This window comes from Choloepus didactylus, chromosome 15, assembly GCF_015220235.1.
Source record: "Choloepus didactylus isolate mChoDid1 chromosome 15, mChoDid1.pri, whole genome shotgun sequence".
In the NCBI taxonomy this organism is placed as follows: Eukaryota; Metazoa; Chordata; class Mammalia; order Pilosa; family Megalonychidae; genus Choloepus; species Choloepus didactylus.
Window position 1 is genome coordinate 67,062,349 of NC_051321.1, and position 25,564 is coordinate 67,087,912.

At 43.5% G+C, this 25,564-nt stretch overlaps 1 long non-coding RNA gene across 1 annotated transcript; it reads left to right on the forward strand.

Moving 5' to 3' along the window:
• LOC119510409 lies at nucleotides 1-24,884 on the forward strand. The gene is made up of 4 exons (XR_005211914.1): nucleotides 1-123; nucleotides 1,162-1,887; nucleotides 23,722-23,877; nucleotides 24,781-24,884. It is a non-coding gene; the product is annotated as an uncharacterized LOC119510409 (long non-coding RNA).
• Nucleotides 24,885-25,564: the final 680 nt, after the last annotated feature.

A 25,564-nucleotide genomic window follows, 5' to 3' on the forward strand; every position in this document is an offset into this window, starting at 1 on the left:
CTCGCCGGGAAAGAGGATCCGCTTTGTGTGCGGTTTCTGGAAGGAAGTTGCTTTCAGGGAGTAGAGGCGGCTGGAGTCAGGAACGTGCAACAGATCCCAGGATCAGTAGGACGCAGCTTCCAGGTTTGTTTTTTTCGAGGGAATGGAGTTCAATTAGCCAGATTAGGGGTAGTTTGAAAAAAGTGAAGACGGGAACAGAAAACTTTTCATGTGGATGCCTTCAGATGGCCATTCATGTTTTTAGAGCAATAATTCAGGTTCTACTAAGTTACTTCACCTCTCAGAAGCCCAGTGTACTCATCTATACATAGGATGAGTACACTGGGCTTCATGGGTCATCGTGAGGATTAATATATGAAATTGTTCATGTACTTCCTGGCCATGATGGGCGCTCAGGGAAAAGTCACTGCTCTACAGTCTTAAATTCTGGGGCTTTCCTTGTGCCCTTTACTGGGCCCTGTGGAAAGACAAAGGAGAATGAGGCCGTGCCTCAACCACTGATGATAATGTATGATAAATGTGTCAAGTGATTGAACAAGCAGAGGCATGTATTAAATATTTCAGAGTCTAAAGAAAGAACATTCAGTTCAATCTCTGGGGGTTGGGGGCAAGCACAGATTCCCCTGGGCTTTGAAGGGTGAGTAGGAGTAAAGAGAAGGGGATGAGAATTGTCTCCAAAGTAAATCTTTCAAAACTGAGTGTTGGGCATGTGCAAAGCTCTGTACCTTCAGGTTAACCTAGTGAATCAGATACACATCCTCAAGGAGTTACCAGTCCTGTGGAGCCTGGGCACCCATGTTTTCTGACCCCTTTTGCCTTCCCAGAAAGACTATGTAGGCCTCTCCCCAACCCACCCCATTCATCACCACCCCACCCTTGCCAGGTACTAGGTATAAACAGCAAATAGGTGGAGTCCTGTTTTGCCCCAGCTAAGATACTCATTACTCTGGACAAAGCAGACACTGTTACTTGTGATTCAGTTGAAACTGGCCTTACAGTTTTTGCCAACTTCCACATGTGGATATTTTCTCTCCTTTACTAGGCGGTACACAGACCTGAAATAGCCAATAAAATTCTTCCATGCATAGAGTAAGGGCTCAATAAATACTGACTGATGGCCCCTGTGTGGGGTTTCTCACATTCATGCTTTACTTCTTTCAGTCTCCTTTTCTTGGAATTTCATCGTGGACCCCCCAACTCCCCATTGACAAGACTCGTCTCCAGCTCAAATGCGACCTCCTCTAGTTCCCCTGTGTTTGCTTCTCCTCCAGAGCACTTACTACTTTATACCCAGTGCTGTGCCATCTCTGCACAAGAGAATTGGAAGCTGTACACCCTTCACCTATGAATAGAGAGTGACTTAGCTTTTGCCAGGGTTTGGAGACAGCCCGCATCGATGCTTTAAAGCCTCGAGAGCTTCCTGCCAGATAGAAAACCTCTTGAGCAATGACAGAATTGTTACTTGGCTGTTCCCTGGAGCATTCGCCTCTTTGTGCAGGATAAATTCTCAGGGAATTTGTGGAATGGATGCTGTCCTGTAGACAGAGCCATTAAGTCAACTCCTATGACTGGTGGGGACCTCTTCCCACTAAAGAATTTCCTAAAGCCATCTCAAGGCCTTAAATCTCTCTATTCCATTCTATTCTTCTCATTTTTGTTCTCATCTTACAAACCTTGGGAGAAAAGTACATTGGGATGAAACAAAATGTGAAATCCCTTGGACATGTGTGAGCTAGCTTCCCATGCATCATCCTGCCCCTCCCTGGGTCCACTCCTCTGCCTGGAGCTGAGTTACCAACAGCAGGGAACTTGAGGTCACGCCAAGTCACTGCCACCCTAAGGCAGAAGAGCAGTTCACCCAGTCCCTCCGCCAGAAGACTCAACCCAGTGAGTGTTGCCCCCCGTGAGCCCCCTGCCAAGTACTGCAGGATTTGCAAAGATGAGCAAGAGGCAGTCAGTACCCTCAAGGCGCTCGCACTCTAATGTGGGAAATAAGATTCATGCAAAAGTGACTATAATAAAGCATTTGTCAGGCTTCAGCCATTGCCATACCTCCTTCCTGGTTTTTGCTGTAGCTGAGCCCCATGCTGTGGTGAGCCAGAGCACCTGTACTGACTCAGAGAGCTGAGTCTGCACATCTTTTCCCACCTCTGCATTCAATGACATCACCTTAGTTGCTTGAAATAGGCCATGATGGGAGAATTTACACCAGGGAAAAGAGCAAACACCAGGACTCAGAGCTTTTTTTCCCCAAAGAACAGGTTTATAAGCACACTATCCTATTATTTTTTTCTTTTTCCCTCTAAATTGACTCACTTTTTAAACTATTTTTAAAATGAAACTTTATATCATTACTACAAATGGAAACCAGTGTCACTTGCCATAAATAGACCATAAACTTAAAAATAACTACAATGGAAATGAAACAGATGTTATTAAATTTTAGCAAATTACTGTTTTCTGCCAAAGGTCTGTGCCTGGAGCCTGCTCTCTTTGATATAAAAATATTACAGAGATGGTAAAGGCACACCAGCGCCTTTGGTTTGTTCAAAAGGATTGAAAGAGATATGAAAATGGATTAACTCTCTCTTACCAGTACCCCTGTACCATCAAGAATACAGTTTCCACCTTGGGAAACACTGTAGTATTGCATCAAAGAGAAATGTGAGATGACTAGTACAAAACAAAGGGTTACAAGGACAGGTTGCTCCCAATTTGCCCACTAACTGCAGGGAAAAATGATAATTGAATAAGTCTAAAAATGAATTGAATTTCAATAAGCACAAAGGGCCAAGAAAGGGATGAGAGTGGTAAAAGAGTAGGGAAAGGAAGACCATTCCAAGAGGAGGGCTCAGCTTGGGCAAAGGCTTAGAAGCAGGAAAGCATAAAGCATTTCTGGAAATACCAGATGTTCACATTTGACTGAAGCTTGGTGGGAAAGGAAGCAGTGGAAATGGTATGAAAAGGTACATTGAGCTTATTGTGAGACACTTCCATGCCAGGAAGAGGAGCCAGTATTTGATTTCTGGGTACCTCAGTCAAAGGTCACACTGCTACTAAATGAGAGAATCAGGTAGCCTAACTCCAGAACCTACACATAACCACTAAGCTAGAGAAGGACCCAGCAGAGAGTCCTTTTGGTGGTCTATGGGAGGAAGACAGGAGCCTGACTTAAGGTAGTTGTAGAGGGAACATAAAATGGACAGATTCAAGAGACACTTCTGAGATAGATCTGCAGGACTTGGAAATTGATGTGGGGATGGGGGAGAAAAGTGAGTGGGTGAGGTGTCAGGCTTAGGAGATGGAAGTGTACCCTATATAGGGAATTAACCTTGCAGGAGGACTTGCTGATCTAGGAGGGGAATAAAGAGGAGGCAGATCTTGGACATGTTGGGAACAGTTTGTTAAGGGAATATCCATGTATAGCGGTCCAGAAAACTCCTGGAAAAAGGGATCTGGAGCTCCTAAGAGGCCAGGGCTGAAGCTCAAGGCTGGAGAATCATCAGCCACAGGCCCTGGTGGACAGCATGTGAGAGGGGAAAAATCCCCAGGGAGAGAGAGCAGTGAGAAGGGGCAAGGTCCAAGGAGGGAGGCCAGAAGAGCATCTGAGGTTGGGAGCTGGTGGTGGGAGAGGAGAAGTCAGCAGGGTGGAGAGGGCAGGGCTGGGTCCCAGAAGGCACATGGGTCTAGAAAGCTTCAGTGGAGGAGCTGGGCAGCAGCACCATATGCTGCAGGAGGAGGAGGACTGAGAAGGTCTGTTGAGTTTGGTGATTGAGAAGTTGTTGATGAACAAAATAACAACATTAAAATAATATGTAGCACTTAGTATGTGCCAGGCATTATTCTAGATGTTTTACATGTATTTACTCATTTAATCCTCAGGCTCTAACCACAGTAGGAATAAGGTATGATTTGTGGCCACTTTGATCCCACTCCTAAGCAGAGTTCTTCATAGGTTTCTCCTCCCTGACATCCTGCCCAAGAAATACATGCTTCCTATGAAATTTTTAGATTCTCAAAAGACACTAAAAGTTTTTGAAGACAATGACTAGGTTTTATTCACCCTTGAATCTCCCTTCAGTGCCCAGCCCAGGACTGAGCCCTAGAACTAGATCAGTGTTTTTTAATTTACAGGCCACTATCCATTGGCAGCTTGAGTAATCACCTTAGTAGCTGTATTAGCTATCTGTTGCTGCATAACAAATTGCCCCAGGATGTAGTGGCTAAAAACAACATTTATTATCTCAAGTTTCTACAAGTCAGGAATCTGTGGATGGCGTAACTCTGACTCTGAGTCTTTTCACGGTCTTTCAAGGCTCAGCTGGGAAGAATCCTCTTCCTAGCTCACTCACACAATCATTGGCAGGATTCTGTTCTTTGTGGGCTGTTGGACTAAGACCTCAGGTCCTCATGAGCTATTGGCCCGAGGCTTCCCTCAGCACCTTGCCATGTGGGTCTCTCTGTAGGACACCCCACAACACACCAGCTCCTAGCGAGCAAGCAGGAGGACAAGAGAGAGTGCAATCAGGAGAGAGAGCTGGCAAGCCACAAGTCACACACTGTCTTTTGTGACCTAACCCTGGAATGGGCAACCCATCACTTTTGTCATATTCTGCTCGTTAGAGGCAAGTCACGAGCTCCAGCCCACACTCAAGGGAAGGCGATTACAGAAAGCCATGAACACCAGGAGGCTGGGATCACTGGAGCTGTGTCGAAATGCCAGCCACAGCGGCCAATACCAACATTTCTTATAAATAGAATAGAATAGAAAATGACTGGGAGATTCACATGTGAAAAGAGCATTATTTAATGAAACTTTTGTTTCATTTTATACAAATTTTATACAAATGGGTGTATGATATAAAAATGTAGTTTTTACTATGGATCAATGTCAAAAAGTTTGAGTACCACCATACTAGATGACTTCTCAGTTCTGTCCAACTTTCAACAAACATGCATTAACATGTGTCTATTATGGATTGAATCATGTCCCCCACAAAGACATGTTCAAGCCCTAACCTGTGGCCTGTGGGTGTGAACCCATTTGTAAATAGGATCTTTGAATATGTTATTAATTAAGGTGAAGCCAAACTGCATGAGAGTGGGCCTTAATCCAATATGACTGGAGTCCTTTCAGGCAGAGGAAATTTGGACAGAGTCAGGAGGAGACAGGGAGAGAGACAGCCATATGACAGAGGCAGAGATCGAGTTATGGATTGCTGGCAAGCCACCACCAGATGCTACAGGCTTCAGAGAAAGCATGGCCCCGCCAATACCTTTATTTCAGACTTCTAGTTGCCAAAACTATGAGACAATAAGTTCCTGTTGTTTAAGCCAGCTAGTCTGTGAGTCTTTGTTACAGCAGTCCAGCAAAGTAAGACAGTGTTCATTAGGTGAAATGACAGATGTATGTTTGAAAAATGGGTGGGTAGATGGGTGAATGGATGGGCAGATGGATGGATAAGTAGATGGTTGGGTGGGTGGAAGTGTGGATGAGTGGGTGGGTGATTGGATAGATAGATTAGGTAGGTAGGTAGGTGGATGGATGGTAGGTAGGTAGGTGGGTGGATGGATGGACAGACAGATGCATTCTTACTGCTTCTCCAAGATGATTTCTCAGACCAAACCAGCCCAGAATAAGTTCTCACTGATCTGATCTCCCATACCATTTGCATGAGTTTATAGAGCACATCTATTGACATTCAGAGATGCTTGTTCTAATATTTAACTAATTCTTTTAATAAAATTTGTATGGTGTGCACTTTGCCACAAGCATAATATCAGGTGCCATGGATACATTTAGCAAAAGAAATATGGTTCCTGCTTCCCAGCAACTTTTAATTTGGTTTTAGAGACAGATGTTAAAGGAACACACAAATACATTTTTATCCTTATAGATCATGAAAAGTGCCTTGATGGAAACTACAGGGAGAGAGAATAACAAAAGTGCCTAATTTAGATTGAGGGTTAGGGGAGGCCTCTTTATGGAAATGGCATTCAGGCTGAGTCCTGGAGAAAGAGTATTAGTGGGCCAGGGAAAAGAATGTTCTAGGCAGAGAAAATAGCGCATGTAAAGCCCCTGAAGCTGGAAAAAAAGGTCTGTGAGGCTGGTGTGCAGGGGGATGGGGGTGGAGGGTGGCAGGAGGGCAGGATGAGACTGGCAGGGCAAGCAGGGGCCAGACTGGGCTGGTCTTGGCAATCCATATAAAGGATTTTGAATTGTATATTCTAAATGCAATTGGAAGACATAAACAGTTTGAACAGGGGGATGTTATGATCTGATTTGTATTTTAAGATTCCTCTGGCTGCAATGTGGAGAAGGATTAGAAGGGGCCAAGAAGGGGCAGGGAAAGAATAGTTAGGAGGCTCTCTCAATCTTCCAGGGGAGAGCTGATATTAAAGGGAGACAGAAAGATGCAGATAAATAGGAGATAGAATTACCAGGACTTGGCAATGGATGGGGTTTGAGGATAGAAAGAGAGGGAGGTAACAAGGGTTAAGCCTGGCTTCTGGCTTGAGCCTTTTACTGGATAGTACCATGACCTAAGCCTGGAGAGGAACAGGTTTGGGGAATGGGGGTGATCAAGAGTTCAGCATTGGACATGTGAGCAAGGATGAGACTCCACATGGGGGTGTTAGTAACAACACCAGCACCTACCTCCCGTGAGTCTCCCTACACCAGCCTGTGACCCACAGTCCACATGCATCCTCTTACTCAACCAGAAGACCACCTGATGAGGTATCTCCCTACCTCCATACCACTCCTATGCCTAGTGGTATCTCCATTTAGAGATGTGAAAAGTTGCCTGAAGTCATGTGCCTTGTAAATGGCAGAGTCAAGATTCAAATCCCATTTATCATACTCTATCCACCTTAGAGCCAAGAAGGCTGAGCTACTCTTGGGATAAGTCATGGGAAAGAATGTGGAGGGGAGGGAGGCTCTATCCAGCCCTACGCAGTACCTGTAAGCCATCATATCCACTCCCACAGTGCCCTCTGGACACCTGGGAAATAGGGAAGACAGAGCCCCCAACAGGCTTGTCCCAGCTGTCTGTAAATTCAGATGATCTGGGCCCATCCAGGAGGAATGTGGGTGAGACTCTGAGGGGCTATTTGCATAAGAGATTAGAACGCCTGGTAGGAAGGTGCTCATCAAAAGGGGAAAAGTCTAAGTATAATGGGGTGGTCACCTTTGGAAGAAAGGGACAGTTAAGCATTTTTTTAAAACAATTTTTTTCCTTCTACAAAAGTATCATATTTTGGAAAACGAGAGGGAGAAAACCAGACCTTTAAAACTGCTCATGTGACATGTGAAACTCAGAGCTAGAGCTCAGCAGCTATGAATGTCAGTATTACCTCTCAGCAACTGTTAAAAAAACTGAAAAAGAGTCCAGACTTCAATTAGAGATATGTATGGAGCGGATCTGGTTAGGACTAAGGCAAATCAGGCCAAAGGGTAAAGGACGATACTGACTGTGTTTTAGAACTTCTCACACAGAAGTTCTGTGTGAGTACAAGGGAAGAGATGTCTATTTGGTGTAGGATCTATATTTTCTATAGCACAGTAAATAATTTAACTTGTATGGTCAGTTTATTCAAACACCATAATTACATAGAACTTTGAATAGGAAGTGAGATCTGGTAGGTGTACAGATTAGTGTGAAATCCCAATAAATCCCAAAGTAATTTGGGCAGAGAATAAAAAGGGCTCCCTTGAGGAACTGGGGAAAAACATGGAAATATTAACTTCCCCACCTGGGTTATTACTGATATTCTCACAAACATTGAGGATTAACAATTTAGTAAGCCAAGCCCTCTATCTTGGGGCTTGCCCTTATGAAGCTGGTTACTGCAAAGGAGAGGCTAAGCCTACTTATAATTGTGCCTAAGAGTCTCCCCCAGAGAACCACTTTGTTGCCCAGATGTACTCTCTCTCTCTCTCTCTCTCTTAAGTCCACTTGGTAGGTGAACTCACTGCCCTCCCTGCTATGTAGGACCTGACTCCCAGGGGTGTAAATCTCCCTGGCAACAAGGGACATGACTCCTGGGGATGAGCCTGGACCCTGCATTATGGGATTGAGAAAATCTTCTTGACCATAAGTGGGAAGAGAAATGAAACAAAATAAAGTTTCAGTGGCTGAGAGATCTCAAATGGAGTCAAGAGGTCACTCTGGAGGGTATTCTTATGCACTATATAGATATCCCTTTTTTAGTTTTTAGTGTATTGGAATAGCTAGAAGGAAATACCTGAAACTGTTGAACTGCAACCCAGTAGCCTTGATTTTTTTTAATTCAATTTTATTGAGATATATTCACATACCATATAGTCATCCATGGTGTACAGTCAACTGTTCACAGTAACATCATATATATTTGTGCATTCATCACCCCAATCTATTTTTGAACATTTTCCTTACACCAGAAAGAAACAGAATAAGAATAAAAAATAAAAGTAAAAAAGAACACCCAAATCATCCCCCCATTCCACCCTATTTTTCATTTAGTTTTTGTCCCCATTTTTCTACTCATCCATCCATACACTGGATAAAGGGAGTGTGAGCCACAAGGTTTTCACAATCACACTGTCACCCCTTGTAAGGTACATTGTTATACAATCGTCTTCAAGAGTCAAGGAGTAGCCTTCATTTTTGAAGACGATTGTATAACTATGTAGCTTACACAGTGTGACTGTGTGATTGTGAAAACCTTGTGGTTCACACTCCCTTTATCCAGTGTATGGACGGATGAGTAGAAAAATGGGGACAAATATTAAATGGAAAATAGGATGGCATGGGGGAGATGGAATGTTTTAGGTGTTCTTTTTTATTTTTATTTTTATTCTTATTTTAATTTTTTTTTTATTTTTGTAGTAAGGAAAATGTTCAAAAATTGGGGTGATGAATGCACAACTATATGATAGTACTGTGAACACTTGATTGTACACTGTGGATGATTGTATGGTATATAAATATATCTCAATAAAACTGAATTAAATTTTAAAAAATGCTCATGGGCCCCACCCCATTCAAGATGGCAGAGCGAACTTCTGTTGAAACCTGGATATTTTAATGTATTATCACTGAAATTTAGATTCTGAGGTGTCTGTTCCTAAGCTGAATGACCCAGGCAAAGGAGAAGATTAAAGCATTAAGAATCATCACTGAGGAGGACCAGACCTAGGACATACCAGACTAAGGAAAACATTGACAAAGATCTAAAGGGAATTAGTAATGATAGATGAACACAAAGAGAATTAAATAGAAAGATGGAAATTATGAAAGGGAACCAAACAGAGCTGAAGACCACAGTAACAGAAATCAGAAATTTCCTAGAGGGGCTCAATGGAAGATTGGAGATAGCAGAAGAAAGAATCAGAAAAAGACCATTGAAATCATCCAGTCTGAGGAGCAGAAGGAAGAAAGAAGGAAGAATAGTAAAGAGAGCCTGAGGAATTTGTAGGATACAAACACGCATACCAATATATGTGTTGTGGGAGTCCAAGAAGGAGACAAAAGAGAGAAAGGGGAAGAGAGAATATTCAAAGATACAGTGGCTGAAATTATCCCAAATTTAACAGGAAACAAGAATCTACACATCCAAGATGCCCAACTAACTCCAAACAGGATAAACCCATGCCACAGCATGTTATAATCAAACTGTCAAATGCCAAAGATAAAGAGAGAGTTCTGAAAGCCACAAGAGAGAAGAAATGTGTCACATGCAAGGGAGCTTCAGTACGGTTAAGTGTGAATTTTGTGTCAGAAACCATAAAGGCCAGGAGGCAGTGGGATGGTATATTTAAAGTGCTGAAAGCAAAAATTGGCAACCAGTAATTTTATATCCAGCAAAACTGTCTTTCAAAAATGAGGGAGGGGAAGGGGTAGCAACAGTCAAGATGAAATTTAACAAAGGATTATGAACACTGAATCTCTATATAATTTTCTTTCTCTTAGTTGCTAGGGTACTAGAATAGCTAGAAGGAACGAACTAAAATGGTGGAACAGCAACCCATAGCATCCTTTGAAATTTGTTCTGTAGCTACCTGTTAAATTACAATTTTTAAGTTACTCCCTTTTTGTATATATATTATATTTCACAATAAGGAAATAACTGAAACTATGGTACTATAACGCATAACAACTTTGGAAATGTCCTGTATAACTAATTGTTAAATCATACTTTGAAAGATATTTTTTTTTGTACATGTGTTACATTTTACAAAAGGAAATAACTGAAACTGTGGAACTGTAACCCATAATATTTGAAGTTTGCTCTCTAACTACTTGTTAAGTTGCACTTGGAGTTATAACCCCTATGTGTATATATTTTACAATTTAAAAAAATAAATAAAACCAGCAAAAATAAATAAATAAATAAATAAACCTAATTATTGACTGCTAAAAAAAAAAAAAATGAGGGAGAGATTAAGACATTCCCAGATAAACAAAGGCTGAAGGAGTTTGTCACCATTAGATTGGCCCTACAAGAGATGCTAAAGAGAGTTTTGCAGGTTGAAAGGAAAGGACAATAGACAGTAGATGGAAGCCACATGAAGAAATAAAGATCTCCAGTGAAGCTAACGACATGGGTAAATACAGATGCCAGTATTATTGTATTTTGGGTTGGGTTGGGTAAGTCCACTTTTTACTTCCTACAGGATCTAAAAGGCAAGTGCATAAAATGTAAGGGTGAATCAGTGGTTTGGAACTCATAATGTATAAGCATGTTATTTGTGACAAGAACTACATAAAGGTGGGACAGAGAGGTATAGGAACATAGTGTGTATATACTATTGATGTTAAGCTGGTATCAAGGCAAACGAGATTGTATAGAGTTAGGATGTTTAATTTAAGCCCCATGGTAACTACAAACAAAATACTGGAGAATATGCAAGCTCATAGAGAAAGTATAGTGCAGGTTGCCAGGGTTGGGGGACAGGGAGAATGGGGAGTCAATGCATAATGGGAACAGGTTTCTATTTGGGGAAATAGGGAAGTTTTAGTAATGGAAGGTCGTGAGGGTACCGCAATATTGTGAATGTGATTAATCCCACTGAATGCTATGCTTAGGAGTGGCTGAGATGGGAAAGTTTATGTTGTGTATTTTTAAAAAAGGAAAGAGCAACTAAAGAAGTAATAACAAATGTAATACATGATCCTAGATGGGATCTAGCAAGGCAGGAGACAAGGGACATATTGGGACATATGAAAAAAAATGGCATATAGATCGTAAGCTTCATATCAATGTTACGTTTCTTGAACTTGATAGCTGTATTCAAGGTGGTTACATGAGTAAATATCTTTGTTCTTTGGAAAAGTACATGGTAGTAATAAGTGAACAGGGACTGTGATGTATACAGCCTACACACAAGTGTTCAGAAAATGGATTAGTAAATAGATAGGAAGGAAGGAAGGAAAAGAGAAAGGAAGGAAGGAAAAAAGGAAGGGGATATGGCAAAATGTTAAAATTGGTGGATCTGGGTATCTGGGGAAATAGGGTATCTTGAAATTCTCTGCATGGGTTTGTATTATTTTTGTAACTGTCCTATAAGTTTGAAAGTATTTTGAAATAAAATTTTTAAAAATATTTTTGATCTCCCCCCCCCAAAACAAATACAGAAAATTTCTGCCGAGTGCAGAAAATTTGTAAAGCATTAAAAAACACAATGGAAAAAAATCACGTGTAATCCTACCTCCCAAAGGTAACTATCATTTATCATTTGGATGTCTTTTCATTCATATATTTATATACTTTTTCAAGAAGCCTATCATTTTGTACATATGGTTTAGAAACCTGTCTGTTTATTTCCAAAGGAAAAATTACTAGCAGTGAAATCCTAACAGTAAGGTCAAAGTGCAAGTCTACAATTAAGTCTTTTAATGAAAATGCTATGGCTTCTGGCAGGACTGGGACTAGGATGAAGTAAGTGAGGTGCCCAGGGTAAAAATTTAAGGAGACACTCATTCTCTGGTGCTAACCCTACACTTGGATGATCCTGAAAGTGAGTGCCTCTTTAAATTTTGCACCTGGGTGCCATGCTTGCCTCACTCTAGTCCTAACCCTAGCTTCTGGGTCCTAATGAGAAACTGAAAGCCAGAGACAGCACTGCTATGTGACTTGGAAACAAAGCATGTGTAAGATATATCAAGGTGGAGAGTATTCCCCCTGATAGCATTAGAGGAGAACTATGTTTACAAGGACACATGGGACACTCCTACTTTTTTCTCAGAAGTATATTAGGGTACAAGCTAAGCGTCTGTGCCGGTTTGAATGTATTATGTCCCCCAGAAAAAGCCATATTCTTTGATGCAATCTTGTGGGGCAGACATAATAGTGGGGATTAAGTTGGAACGTTTGGATTAGGTTGTTTGCATGGAGATGCACCCCACCCAACTGTAGATGATAACTGATGGGGTATTTCCATGGAGGCGTGGCCCCACCCATTCAGGGTGGGCCTTGATCAGTGGAGCCATATAAATGAACTGACTCAAAGAGAAGGAACTCAGTGCAGCTGTGAGTGATGTTTTGAAGAGGAGCAAGCTTGCTAGAGAGGAATGTCCTGGGAGAAAGCCATTTTGAAACCAGAACTTTGGAGCAGACACCAGCCACATGCCTTCCCAGCTAACAGAGGTTTTCTGAACGCCATTGGCCATCCTCCAGTGAAGGTACGCGATTACTGATGTTACCTTGGACACTTTATGGCCTTAAGACTGTAACTGTGTAGCCAAATAAACCCCCTTTTTATAAAAGCCAATCCATCTCTGGTGTTTTGCATTCGAGCAGCATTAGCAAACTAGAACAGATTTTGGTACCAGAAGTGGGGTGCTTTTGCTGCTGAGTTTGCAAATACCAAACATGTTGGAATGGCTTTTTAAATGGATAAGGGGAAGACTCTGGAAGAATTGTGAGGAGCTTGATAGAAAGGGCCTAAACCACTTTGAAGAGACTGTTTGTGGAAATATGGACTCTAAAGATACTTCTGATGAGGACTTGAGCAGAAATGATGAATGTGTTGTTGCAAACTGGAAGAAAGGCAATCCTTGTTTTAAAGTGGCAGAGAATTTGGCAAAATTGAGTTCTGATGTCAGATGGAAGGAAGAATTTGAAAGCAACAACCTGGAGTACTTAGCTGAGGAGATCTCCAGACTACATGTGGAGGATGTAACCTGGCTTCTCCTTGCAGCTTATAGTAAAATGCGAGTGGAGAGAGATAAACTTAGAACTGAACTCTTGGGTTCAAAGAAACCAGAGGCTGATGGCTTGGAAAATTATGAGCTTCCAGTGGTTGGAATCCCAGAAGCTACAGCCCAATGTGAGGATGTAATGAAACATGGAACCCAGCCGCCATTTCAGTACAAGCCAAGATTGGAGATGGAATTATCCAGAAAGGATTTGTGGAAAGTCCTATTGTCTGATGGCTTTGACCCCTGCATGCTTCATGCGAAGCCAACAGAATTTTTGCAAGATCTTTACAGACAGAGCCATTGCCAGTCTGGACTGGAGAAGACAGACAAGCAACAAACTGAAGGAAAAATTTCTTCAAAGACAGAGCCATGGAGGTTGAGGTCTGGAGTCAAGAGGCCTTGGGCTGGGAGAGTGGAGCAGCCCACACGCATGGAAAGGGTGAGTTTGTCCCAGAGGTTGAGGGTGGGCATTCTACCTTGATGCTCTGAAAGAGTTTTGCCACCCGAGGTCCCAAAGAGGGTGGAGCACATTCCCAGAGAATTGAGGAGAGCCTGGCTGCCACCACACCATTCTGAAGGGGTTGAGCATGTGCCCCAGAGATGGAAGGGAATCCAGGAGCTGCCCCGATGTTTGAGGAGGGTGGGGCCGAGAAGGTGGTCTCCCCAATGTGTGGATATGTTGGAGCACTCACCTAAGCGTTTGGAGAGGAAAGGGCTGCCACAAAGGCCCTTAGGAAGGGTTAGACTCCGGCTCTCTCAAGCCCCAAGGATGCAACTTCGTTCTGTTAATGACTTTCAGACTTTGAAATCTAATGGAGTTTGTCCTGCAGGTTTTAGGAACTGTTTTGGTCCTGTTAACCCTGTTTTCCTTACTCTTTCTCCTTATGGCAATGGGAATGTTTATCCTATGAATGTCCCTCCTTTGTATATTGGAAGCATATAACTTGTTCTACGTTCACAGATCCAAAGCTAAAGGAAAAGTATGCCTTAGGACTGACCACGCCTATATTTGATTTTGATGTACTTAACTATTGTTACTGAAATGATTTAAGTTTCTGTGGTATTGTGGAATGAATGTATTTTGTATTTGGAAAGAATATGTTTTTCTGGGGTCCAGGAGGTGGAATGTGCTGGTTTGAATGTATTATGTCCCCCAGAAAAAGCCATATTCTTTGATGCAATCTTGTAGGGCAGACATAATAGTGGGGATTAAGTTGGAACGTTTGGATTAGGTTGTTTGCATGGAGATGCACCCCACCCAACTGTAGATGATAACTGATGGGATATTTCCATGGAGGTGTGGCCCCACCCATTCAGGGTGGGCCTTGATCAGTGGAGCCATATAAACGTGCTGACTCAACAAGGAGGAACTCAGTGCAGCTGTGAGTGATGTTTTGAAGAGGAGCTACGGCCAAGAGGGACACCTTGAAGAAAGCACAGGAGCTGCAGATGGGAGAGAGTTTGAAGACGGCCGTTGAAAGCAGACTCTTGCTCCAGAAAAGCTGCGAGAGGACAAATATCCCAAGTGCAACTAAAAGTGACATTTTTGAGGAACTGCAGCCTAGAGAGGAACGTCCTGGGAGAAAGCCATTTTGAAACCAGAACTTTGGAGCAGACGCCAGCCATTTGCCTTCCCAGCTAACAGAAGTTTTCTGGACGCCATTGGCCATCCTCCAGTGAAGGTACCCGATTACTGATGTTACCTTGGACACTTTATGGCCTTAAGACTGTAACTGTGTAGCCAAATAAACCCCCTTTTTATAAAAGCCAATCCATCTCTGGTGTTTTGCATTCGAGCAGCATTAGCAAACTAGAACAGTTGGGAAAGAGAAGAGTTGGGATCTCTTTCACAAAGATCCCAAAAACACTGCAGCTCAAATAAAATGGTTAGCGAAGGTTGACAGCTCTGCTTCATAAGTTCATTTAGAAACCAAAATGGCCAGTTTCTCTGTCATCTTCAACATATTCCTTCCATCTCTGTGTTTAAGGCTGCTACTGCAGTTAAACCATTCTTGGAGCTGGCAGAAAGGAGGGAAAAATGTCCAGGACAAGCTGCTTTCCATTTAAGGAGATGATCCAGATGTTGTACACATCACTTTGGTTTGTAGCTCGAGGGCCTAACTTAGTCATATGACTTTGCCTGATTGAAAGGGAGTCTGGGAAATGTAGTCTCTATTTGGGTGGTCATGTGCCCAGCTAAAACTTGAGGTGTTTATTACTACAAGGAAGAAGAGAAAAATACATACTGGGGAACAATTGACAGTCTCTGCCAAAGAACGGGATTTGAGGTGAGGGTTCCTGTAAGTCAGCAGGTAGTGACTGAGCCAAAGAAATAAACCTTGTTTTTCATGCTCAGACTACTGGAGTTCAGGGAAATAAGGTTTACAAACATAGATCTTGTGTCCCCATCCTAACTAGGAATTCCTTGAAGGAAGGGCTGAGATTGGCCCAGAAAGTATCCTCCTCATGGCATAGGGTTGGAAGGGTTTATTGACCAATTGTTTAGTTATCCACCCAGATCATTAATTCATCCACCCTCTTGACTCTTTCTTGTAGGTCAGGCTTTCTTGCTCCTGTATCACCAGGCTATTGACAGGTGCTGTTGGCTGCTATTCCAATAGCCATGCCCTCCTTTTTTCTTGCTTACAATCCCTATTTTGTTTGGGGTAGCCAGATGCCAACTAAATACTAGCTTTCTCTGCCTCTCTTGACACTTGATGTGTCATGATCTGGCCAAAGAAAAAGAAATGGAATTCAGCTGAAGGCTTCTAGGCAAGTGTTTGCATTCCTGATGAAATTGGACAACTTTTTTCCTGCCTTGAATGTGAGTATGATTACCACAGCCTCAGCTGCCATCTTCTGACCATGAGAGAGAGAGGCCTTGAACCAATTCCAGCAACCTCATAGCTCAGGACATCTTGTTATGTGGCTTTTATTCAAGCCAGTGAAATAGAGTTTTCTGGTACCTACAGCTAAAAGCATTCCTAACTGATCCAGCATCCCCTTGACTGCCTCTAGTTTATCCACATCTACTAGGGGATGCTCAGAATCTCATGTAAGAGCATCTCAATCATCTATTTTTTGAGGTCTCATTCTAAAACTTATGCAAACTCTAAGAGCAAGGGCAGGAAACAGGCACATACACCTTTACTGAAATAGCTGAGAAGGAGAAAATAACATCATAGGCTGGGCTCTGAGGAGACAGTCTTGGAATGGGGTAGGCCTCAGAGAGAGCTAAAGACCTGAGCCAGAGGAATATTAGAAACAGGAAGATGATTGGGAAGGAGACGAAAGGGAAGGGAGAGGACAGGCACATCACAGATGGTCCAGTAACACTTCTTACTGGAGGAGACTGAGGAAGGTGGATTTACCAGGATTAGACAGATGGGGGGAACCCTGAGGAAATCCCAAGGGAATTCTCTCCATTGCCTAAACAAAATAATAAAATATCACAGGTTGGTTGGAGACTTGAGACCCTGTAGGCCAGGGATAGCAAACACAGTGATTCTAGGGTCCAGGAAGTCACATGAATGTGTGAAGCAGGCAAGTAAAGACTGTGGATAATGGTTCGTCCTGCAAATCCACTGCAAGGATGGTGGCTGCATTCTGGGCCAAGAGTTGCTAAATCTTTTTTTTCAAGAGAAGGTAGAAATCCATTTTTTACATTGCAATCTCTAGATTTTTAAAATATTGACAGCTCATTAAACAATTTTTAACAATATGTGGGCCAAATAAAACGCATCTTTGAGCTGGATGTGGGCACCAAAGCACCATCTCTTGTCCAATCCCACATCACATCCAAAGCGTAAGTCCAATATCCTATACAAGGTGTCCTCATGTCTTTTCTTGATTGCCTCCAATGACAGAGTTCATTAACTAAGCCCACTAAATCCTACAATTCCAAACATCAACCCACTTTTCTGCTGCAGCTTTAGAAAGAACAAAGACTAGATCCTTTGTGTATCTATTGCCCTTTCCCCTTTTGCCTGTTAAAAGAAAAATGTCATAGAGAGACAAAATATACGTCAAAGTCTTTCAGCCTCTCCATACAGGACTAAGAGGCAGAAAGGGCAGAAAAAGGTGGATGCATATGAATGTTTAAGAGGCAAAGAGTTAGATCACTGTGACAGGTTAGATATGAGGAGAGACGGAAAAGAAGAAAAGAGGTTGATTGGGTGGATGATGGTGCCAAGTACCAAGAGGGCATGCAGGAGGAGGAGAGGGCTTGGGGCAGACGGGGAGATGGCAGGCTCTATTTAGGAGATGTAGGGTTAGAAGTGCTTGAGGAACATCCAAGGGGAAAGTTGGATATCTGGGTCAGGATTTGAAGTTAAAGATTTGTGAGCTATAGGCAGCAGCTGATGCAGGAGGAGCAGGTGAGCCTACCTGACAAAGGTGAGGAATGAGAACGGAAGAGAACATTTACATGAGGGACAGACTATCAGTAAATGGACGGAGATTGAGAAGGAGCTGTCCAGAAGGAATGAAAAAAAAAACAATAGAGAACAGTATCCAAAAAGTGGAGAGAAGAGAGATCATCAGAGAACAGTCAGATGAGAACCAAAATATTGCTGACAGGGCGACGCTGTCAAGGCAGTTTCTTTGCAGCGGCAGCAGGGTAGAGGCCAAACAAGCAACAGAGGAGTGAAGGAACAGAAATGAAAATGTCTTGGCAAGTGCAGACAACTCTTTCAAGGAGCTTGGCTGGAAGGAAAAGAGGAAAATGTGGTCGCATCTAGGAAGGGCCTTAGGACCTAGGATGGGATCTATAAAGCTAGAGAGACTTGAGCATATTTAAACACTGATGTCAAAGGTCCAGTTGGAGATACAGGAGAACACAGAGCTAAGAACTCTGACGCCTCTCAACTTTATTTTTACAGTAAGAAGTGGAGCCTTCTGGATAACCCCATATGCTCCTCTTTCTATGTATTATTGGGACAAGCTACTTGGCATTTTGTGGGCCTTATTGAAACTGCCAAGCTGGAGCTCCCTCCCCCTTGCCATACCCATCCTTTCTCGTCCTGCATTTTTCCCTCCATTGACCATGAAGATGGAAACTCAAGGGAGGACACTGTTAAGAGAGTTGCCTGGTGATCAGAGTACAAAATGTTCTTCTGGAAGGAGGAAGGAGACTGGAGTTTCCAAGAGAAACATGCTCATGCCAAGCCCTGGAGGTGGCTCAGCTTGGCCACCAAGGATGCCCCAAAATACACTTTCAGCTTCACTTGTCCAGAAATGTCATAATAAAGGTGAGGTTTAGGACTGAATTATCCAACTTTCCCTTGAATCACTTTGACCCCGAGCCATTGAACAATCCAGCTCCAGTTTTTTGCTCCACTCCCTCTGATATGACCCTGGAAGACCTGTGTGCTGGTTTGGGTGTATTATGTCCCCCAAAACGCTATTATCTTTGATGCAGTCTTGTGGGGGCAGGAAACGTATTGGTGTTCATTGGGTTGGAGACTTTTGATGGGATGTTTCTGAGGAGATGTGGTCACTCAACTGTGGGCGAGATCTTTCATTGGATAATTTCCATGAAGGTGTGGCCCCGCCCATTCAGCATGGGCCTTGATTAGTTTACTGGCGCACTATATAAGCTCAGACAGAAGGAGCGCGCTTGCTACAGCCAAGAGGGACACTTTGAAGAACGCACAGGAGCTGACAGAGTAGCCGCAGCTGAGAGACACATTTTGAAGACAGCCTTTGAAAGCAGAGTTTTGCTCTGGAGAAGCTAAGAGAGAAGAAATGCCCCAAGAGCAACTGAGAGTGACATTTTGGAGAGAAGCTGGAGCCTAGAGAGGAACATCCTGGGAGAAAGCCATTTTGAAACCAGGACTCCGGAACAGACACCAGCCACTTGCCTTCCCAGCTAACAGAGGTTTTCTGGATGCCACTGGCCATCCTCCAGTGAAGGTACCCCATTGTTGACACATTACCTTGAACACTTCTGGCCTTAAGACTGTAACTGTATAACCAAATAAACCCCCTTTTATAAAATCCAATCCATTTCTGGTATTTTGCATAACGGGCAGAATTAGCAAACTAGAACAACCTGCAAACCATTTATTTATTCAGCAGATACTTATGAGCACCTGCCACATGCCAGGCACTGTGCTAGTCCCTGGGGAAAAGCAGAGCATATGACAAGCAAGGTCCAGCTTTCAGGGAACTGGAGAGGCAGATGTTAGTGAAATTATCACACTGTGACGATGCACAGGTCATGTGGAAGAGAGGCACACAGTGGCACGAGTGCCCTTAACAAAAAATCAGGCCTTGCCAGAGAAAGTGGGGGATGCTGCCCAGAGAAGTGAATCTGAGTGGGATGGGAGTGATAAAGGATGAGTAGGAGTCAGCTAGGTGAATATCAGAGAATATATTGGCTTTCTATGCTGCATAATAAATTGCCACAAATTTAGCAGCTTAAAACAACACACTTACTATCTCATAGTTTCTATAGGGCATGGCTTGGCCGAGTCCTCAGGAAGGCTGCAATAAGGTACCAGCCAAGGCCGAGTTCTCACAGGGAGTCTTGCCTGGAGCAGGGTCTGCTTCCAAGCTCTTTCAGGTTGTTGGCAGAACTAATTTCCTTGTAGGTATAGGATACATGGCAGCTTGCTTCTTCAAAGTCTGCAACAGAGAGAGAGAAAGACTCAAGAGCAAGTTTGCTAGCAAGATGAGGTCTTATATAATAAAATAAAATCTCAAGAGTGACATCCCATCATTTTGCCATATTCTGTTGGTAGAAACAAGTCACCGGTCCTGCCCACCCTCAGGGGAGGGAATTATATGAGTGCATGAAAACCAGCAGGTGGGGATTATGGGGATCACTTGAATCTCTGTTCACAAGAACCAGGCAAAGCATGTCCAAAGGCCCTGACAGGAGACAGCATGGTCCAATTGGGGAACTGGAGCACAGAAAGCAAGAGGGAGAGAGGGGAGAGACATAGTCAGACCATGCAGGATCTTGTTCAAGACTTTGATCTTTGTTCTAAGAATAATGGGAAGCCATGGAAGAAAAGTTGGTGAAGCAGATGTACACTTCTACCCCACAATTTCTGATCATCTAATTCAGTATGGATGGATGACTAACTCACCAAAATTCAGCCAGAAGAGCTGGCTGCAAGGAGTTGTCATCACAGCAGACAAACCTCATAGCTAGATGGAAGCTCTATGAGTCTGCCCTTGTTTACCCCTGTCCCAGAACCAGGGATGTACCAGGAGCCGAGCAAATACTTCTGAGTGAATTCATTGATGCACAGATGGAAGCCAGAGCTAACATGGAAAATCAGATCCTCAGTAATTGAGACTGAGTCTTCTACTCTGAACCCAACAGCACCCACCCAGTCATCACAAAAGGATTCCCACAGAAAACTTTGAACTACACCTAGAGAGGGCAGAAGCTCCTTGGGGCAGAGCACCTCTTGCCTCAACTCGGTAAGCACCACTCTTAGGTCCCAGGAGTGTCCACCACATGCCCTGCCTTTGGGCTGTAGCTGGCGCAGAGAGTGGCACACCACTGTTTGATGACAGTGCATTTCCATTTCAAAAGAGTTCTCTCTAGTTGGAGCTCACGCTATAAAACCAAGCAGAGGCCACCAGATGTGGCATGATGTGGCATGCCCCCTCTGACATTGTTTGCACCCTGCAGGCCAGGGGTAATAGAGGCACAGTTGTACTTGTGAAGCATCTTCTACTGAATATCTGGACAGAGAGGGAGAAAGACAGGAACTACAGGAGCTGAACTGTAGTAGATAGGCAGATAACAAACTGGTTCACCAGAGGACTTTATTATACCGAAATAACTTTGAACAAGCCATACCACATTTTCTGAAGTCTTCAACTACAGATGAAAGGCATCACCTGAGAGGACTTCAAAAGGAGTTGAATCTGAGATCGCAGCAGGGCCCCCTCTGGCCACAGAGAGACAGTGGCTGCTATCCCACCTGCCCCTCTCCCAGCACTGATGGCCCCTGGTGCCGCCTTGGATCCATTTTGGTGCCTGACTAGCATTTCTGCCGGCCAAACAGAAGAGCATTCTGAATGAGGGGTTATTCTTCCTCTTTTTTAGATGAAAAAATGCTCGTACAGCAAGTGGTGGAAGAGCCAGCATTTGAACCAAGGCATGCCTGACCCCAAAGCTTGTGCATGGTGCACTGCTCCCAACAGCGCGAGGCTACGGAAATGTCCAGGAGATGCAGCAGTGCCCTTGGGTCAGCTAGCTCCTCTGAGGCTGCCTTCTCATCCGTCAGATAGGCGTACTATACCTACCTTGTCAGGTAGCTGTGTGTATTAGAGTTCAGTTCTCCAAAAGGCCTCATATGGCACCTGACACATCCTAGATGCTTATAAATGTTATCAGTTATTATCGTCACCTTCTCAACCCATTCTGTCTCTTGTGTTTCAGGAGCTCAGGAAATGGATGCGGCTCATACCACAATGAGTTCAGCAGATGTAATGGCCAGAGATACATGCCCAAGGGGCACCCTGCACTCTTTCTTTATACATGTGGGAGGCCTGCGGGTATGGTAGAAAGAGCACAGGACAGCCAGCCAGAAGCCTTGAGTTCTAGTCCCAGCTCTACCAGGTCCTGGCTGTATGACCTCAGAGAAGTCACTTAACCTCTTTGGAACTCAGTTACTTCATCTGTAAAATGTAAATGATAAGAATAATAAGTGGCCTGGCTACATCACGGGGCTGTGGCTAAGATTAAATGAGATAATGGTGATGAAAATACTTTGTAAAGTGGAAAAGTATTAGCCACACATAAGAGGCTGTTATCCTTACGATGATACAGATCTAGTGCGGGCAGCTACATTACAGAGGGTGGGGCCTGGCCTCCCTTTGCCCCGGGAAAGACAGAACCAGAGGGAACAGGGCAGTGGGCCAAGGGCAGGGAAGTTAGGAGGCCCTAGTTTTGGGAAGCAGGGGTGACTAAACGCTGGAATAGATGACTAAGGAAGGGCACCCCCTGGTTCAGAGACACCCAGAACCTCATCCACTGTTTAGAAACTCAAATTTTGTTGATAAATTTTAAAAATGCCAAGACAGGGGCATTTGCCAAAATAGTGGTATATTTTACACGTTTAATCCCAAACGTACATCAGGTATGGATCTGGGGACACTGTGTCTGTGGGGCCACAACTGCATCAGCAGCTCCCCAGTCCCCGACTCTCCAGATCCCCTCATCCGGAGATGACACCCACGTGTACATCGAGGCCACCCAAGCCCACCTACATCCCCATGGTAGGCCCTGGGTGAGGCGGGCAGAGATATCTCTTTCCTTTAAATTCTCAACAAACTGTGGTACAGACAAACTGTGGAATATATTACTCAGCCATAAGAAGGAACGAACACTGACATATAGGACAAATTATGCTGAGTGACAGAAGCCAGGCATAAGACATTACAACCAATACTACTCCATTTATATGAAGTTTTAAAATAGGCAAAACTAATCTGTTGTGACAGAAAGTAGATCAGGGCTTGCCGGGTTCGGGAGGCATAGACTGAAAAGGGGTACAAGGGAGCTTTTGGGGGGTGACGAAGTGTCCTACCTATTGATTATGGTGGTGCTTACAAGGATGTAAACACTTGTCAAAACTTATTAACATGCATACTTAAAAGGGGTGCATATAAAGGAGAGGCCAAGCCTACTGATAATTGTGCCTAAGAGTCTCCCACAGAGAATCTCTTTGCTGCTCAGATGTAGCCTGTCTCCCTCCAAGCCCACTGGACAGGTGAACTCACTGCCCTCCCCCCTATGTGGGACCTGACTTTCAGGGGTGTAAATCTCCCTGGCAATGCAGGATATGACTCCCAGGGATGAATCTGGACCCAGCATCTTGGGACTGAGAAAATCTTCTTGACCAAAAAGGGGAAGAGAAATGAAACAAAATAAAGTTTCAGGGGGTGAGAGATCTCAAATGGAGTCAAGAGGTCACTCTGGAAGGCATTCTTATACTCTATATAGATATTCTGTTTTAGATTTCAGTGTATTAGAATAGCTAGAAGGAAATACCTGAAACTGTCAAACTGCAACCCAGTAGCCTTGACTCTTGAAGATGATTATATAACAATGTAGCTTACAAGGGGTGACAGCATGATTGTGAAAACCTTGTGGATCGCACTCCCTTTATGCAGTGTATGGATGGATGAGTAGAAAAATGGCGACAGAAACTAAATGAAAAATAGGGTGGGATGGCAGGATGGAATGATTTGGGTGTTCTTTTATACTTTTATTTTTTATTCTTATTTTCATTCTTTTTGGAGTAATGAAAATGTTCAAAAATTGATTGTAGTGATGAATGTACAACTGTATAATGGTATTGTGAACAATTGATTATACACCATGGATGATTGTAGGGTATGTGACTATATCACAACAAAAGTGAATGTTTTTTAAAAGGGGGGTGTGTATAAATTGCATGTAAATTATACAAAAATTCTCCTCTGAAGATAGAGCCTCAAAGACCTCTTGCTGCTCAGACTTGTCTGTCCACGACTATGTCTCATGCTTATCTCTTTGTCTTCCCTGGAGGCTTCTTGAAGCCATTTCCATGTACACAGACCACAGGCTGACTCTGTGCCAGGCCCTATGGAGATACAAGGTGAAGAAGATCCAGTCCTCATCCTTGAAGAGTTCATAGTCCTGCAGGGGAATCAGACTCAGAGGCAGACACTGCTCACGCAAACGGTAGGTGCAAGTGGCCACCATGCACTGGGTGCTGTGAGAGCTCAGAGGGAGAGAGAACAACCCTGGCTGGGGGAGGTCAAGGAAGGCTCACCACACTGAGTACTAAATGTGTATAGGAACAGAAGGACAGACATCGTATGATTCCACTCACAAGAACTATCTGGAATAGGCAAATTCATGGCGACTGAAAGTAGATTAGAGGTTGCTGGGGACTGGGGGAAGGAGGGAATGGGGAGTTATTGCTTAATGGGTTTAAAATATAAATGTTAGCAGGCGCACTGTCTGTTCTGTTCACTGCTCCATCCCCTTCCCCAGAACAGCCTGACACATAGTAGGTGCTCAGTAAATATTTGTAGAGTTAACAGACATATTTTATTCCAGTGTTTTAGGCCATATTTTAGTTTCTTGGCTGCCAAAACAAATGCCATAAAATGTGCTGATTTAACAACGGAATTTATTGACTCACAGTTTCAGAGGCTAGAAGGCTTGCTTCCTCCTGGAGTCAGTATCTTCTGGCTGACTGGCAATCTTTGGGTTCCTTGGCTTTTTTGTCCCATGGCAATGCACATGGTGGCATCTTCCCCATTCTTGTCTGAGTTCTGTTGACTTCCAGCTTCCAGCTGTTCCCTGTGGCTTCTCCCTTGTGTCCAGTTTCCTTTGCTTATAAGGATGTTAGCCATATTGGACTAAGGCCCACTCTCAGTTTGGGCACACCTTAACTAATAGCAGTTTCAAAGGTCCTGTTTACAATGACTGTGCCTTTTTGGGGGACACAATTCAATCCCCAACAGGCAGGGTCTGTAAACAACTTCCCACAGGCCAAATCCAGTTGGGCACCTATTTTTGTAAATAAAGTATTATTAGAATGCATCCACACTCATTCGTTTATGTATTGTGTTACAGTGACAAAGTAAAGGAATCTTTTAAAAAGGCATCAACTCATAAGGACTAAGAGGCCAGAAAAAGATATGGCAGCAGACCAGTGACGGCGTCAAAATTCTGGAAGCTGGAAAGCAGAGGGACAAGTTGTAATTGACTTAGGTGAGTGGGAAGAATTGAAATCTATCTAACTTTTCTTGGGGACAGCTAACAAGGAGTCGAGTTCATGTCACAGAACCCTGGAAAGTCTCAAGAATCAGAGTTCCATGTATCTCTGTTGTCATGGGTGCAAGGTGGGGCTGGAAAGACAAAAACTGGCTTATAAAGAGCTGCTGGAAACCCAGATCTCTTCCCCTTCTTGCCCAGCAAGGCATCTTTCCCTCCCCAGTGCCCAGAGATGATGGGAGGTTTACCCTCCAGTGAGGTTGCATCAGAGAGAGAGTTGGTCTCAGGGCCCACATACAGGTGCGGACTGGAGAAGGTGTTGTACTGAAAATAAGAGGAGTAAGTGAAAATCTGCATTCTGAATGAGAGCGTCCCCACTCTCTGCCCCCTTGCCCCAGCTCAGCTCTCAGAACCCTGGCACCCACACTTATACTCCTCAGGCCAGAAAATGTAGGATTCTTCTTAGGGAAATTACCCAGCACAAGATAAAACATATACAGATACTGACATTTGTGGGTCCCCCAATGAAATGGCTGGTCCAAATCTGATTACTCTACAGAGAACCTTACCTTGGAAAAAGCACTCTCCACTCTGTCCCTACTCAGAGCTTCCATTAACTATTAAGTATTTTAGGTATTTAAGT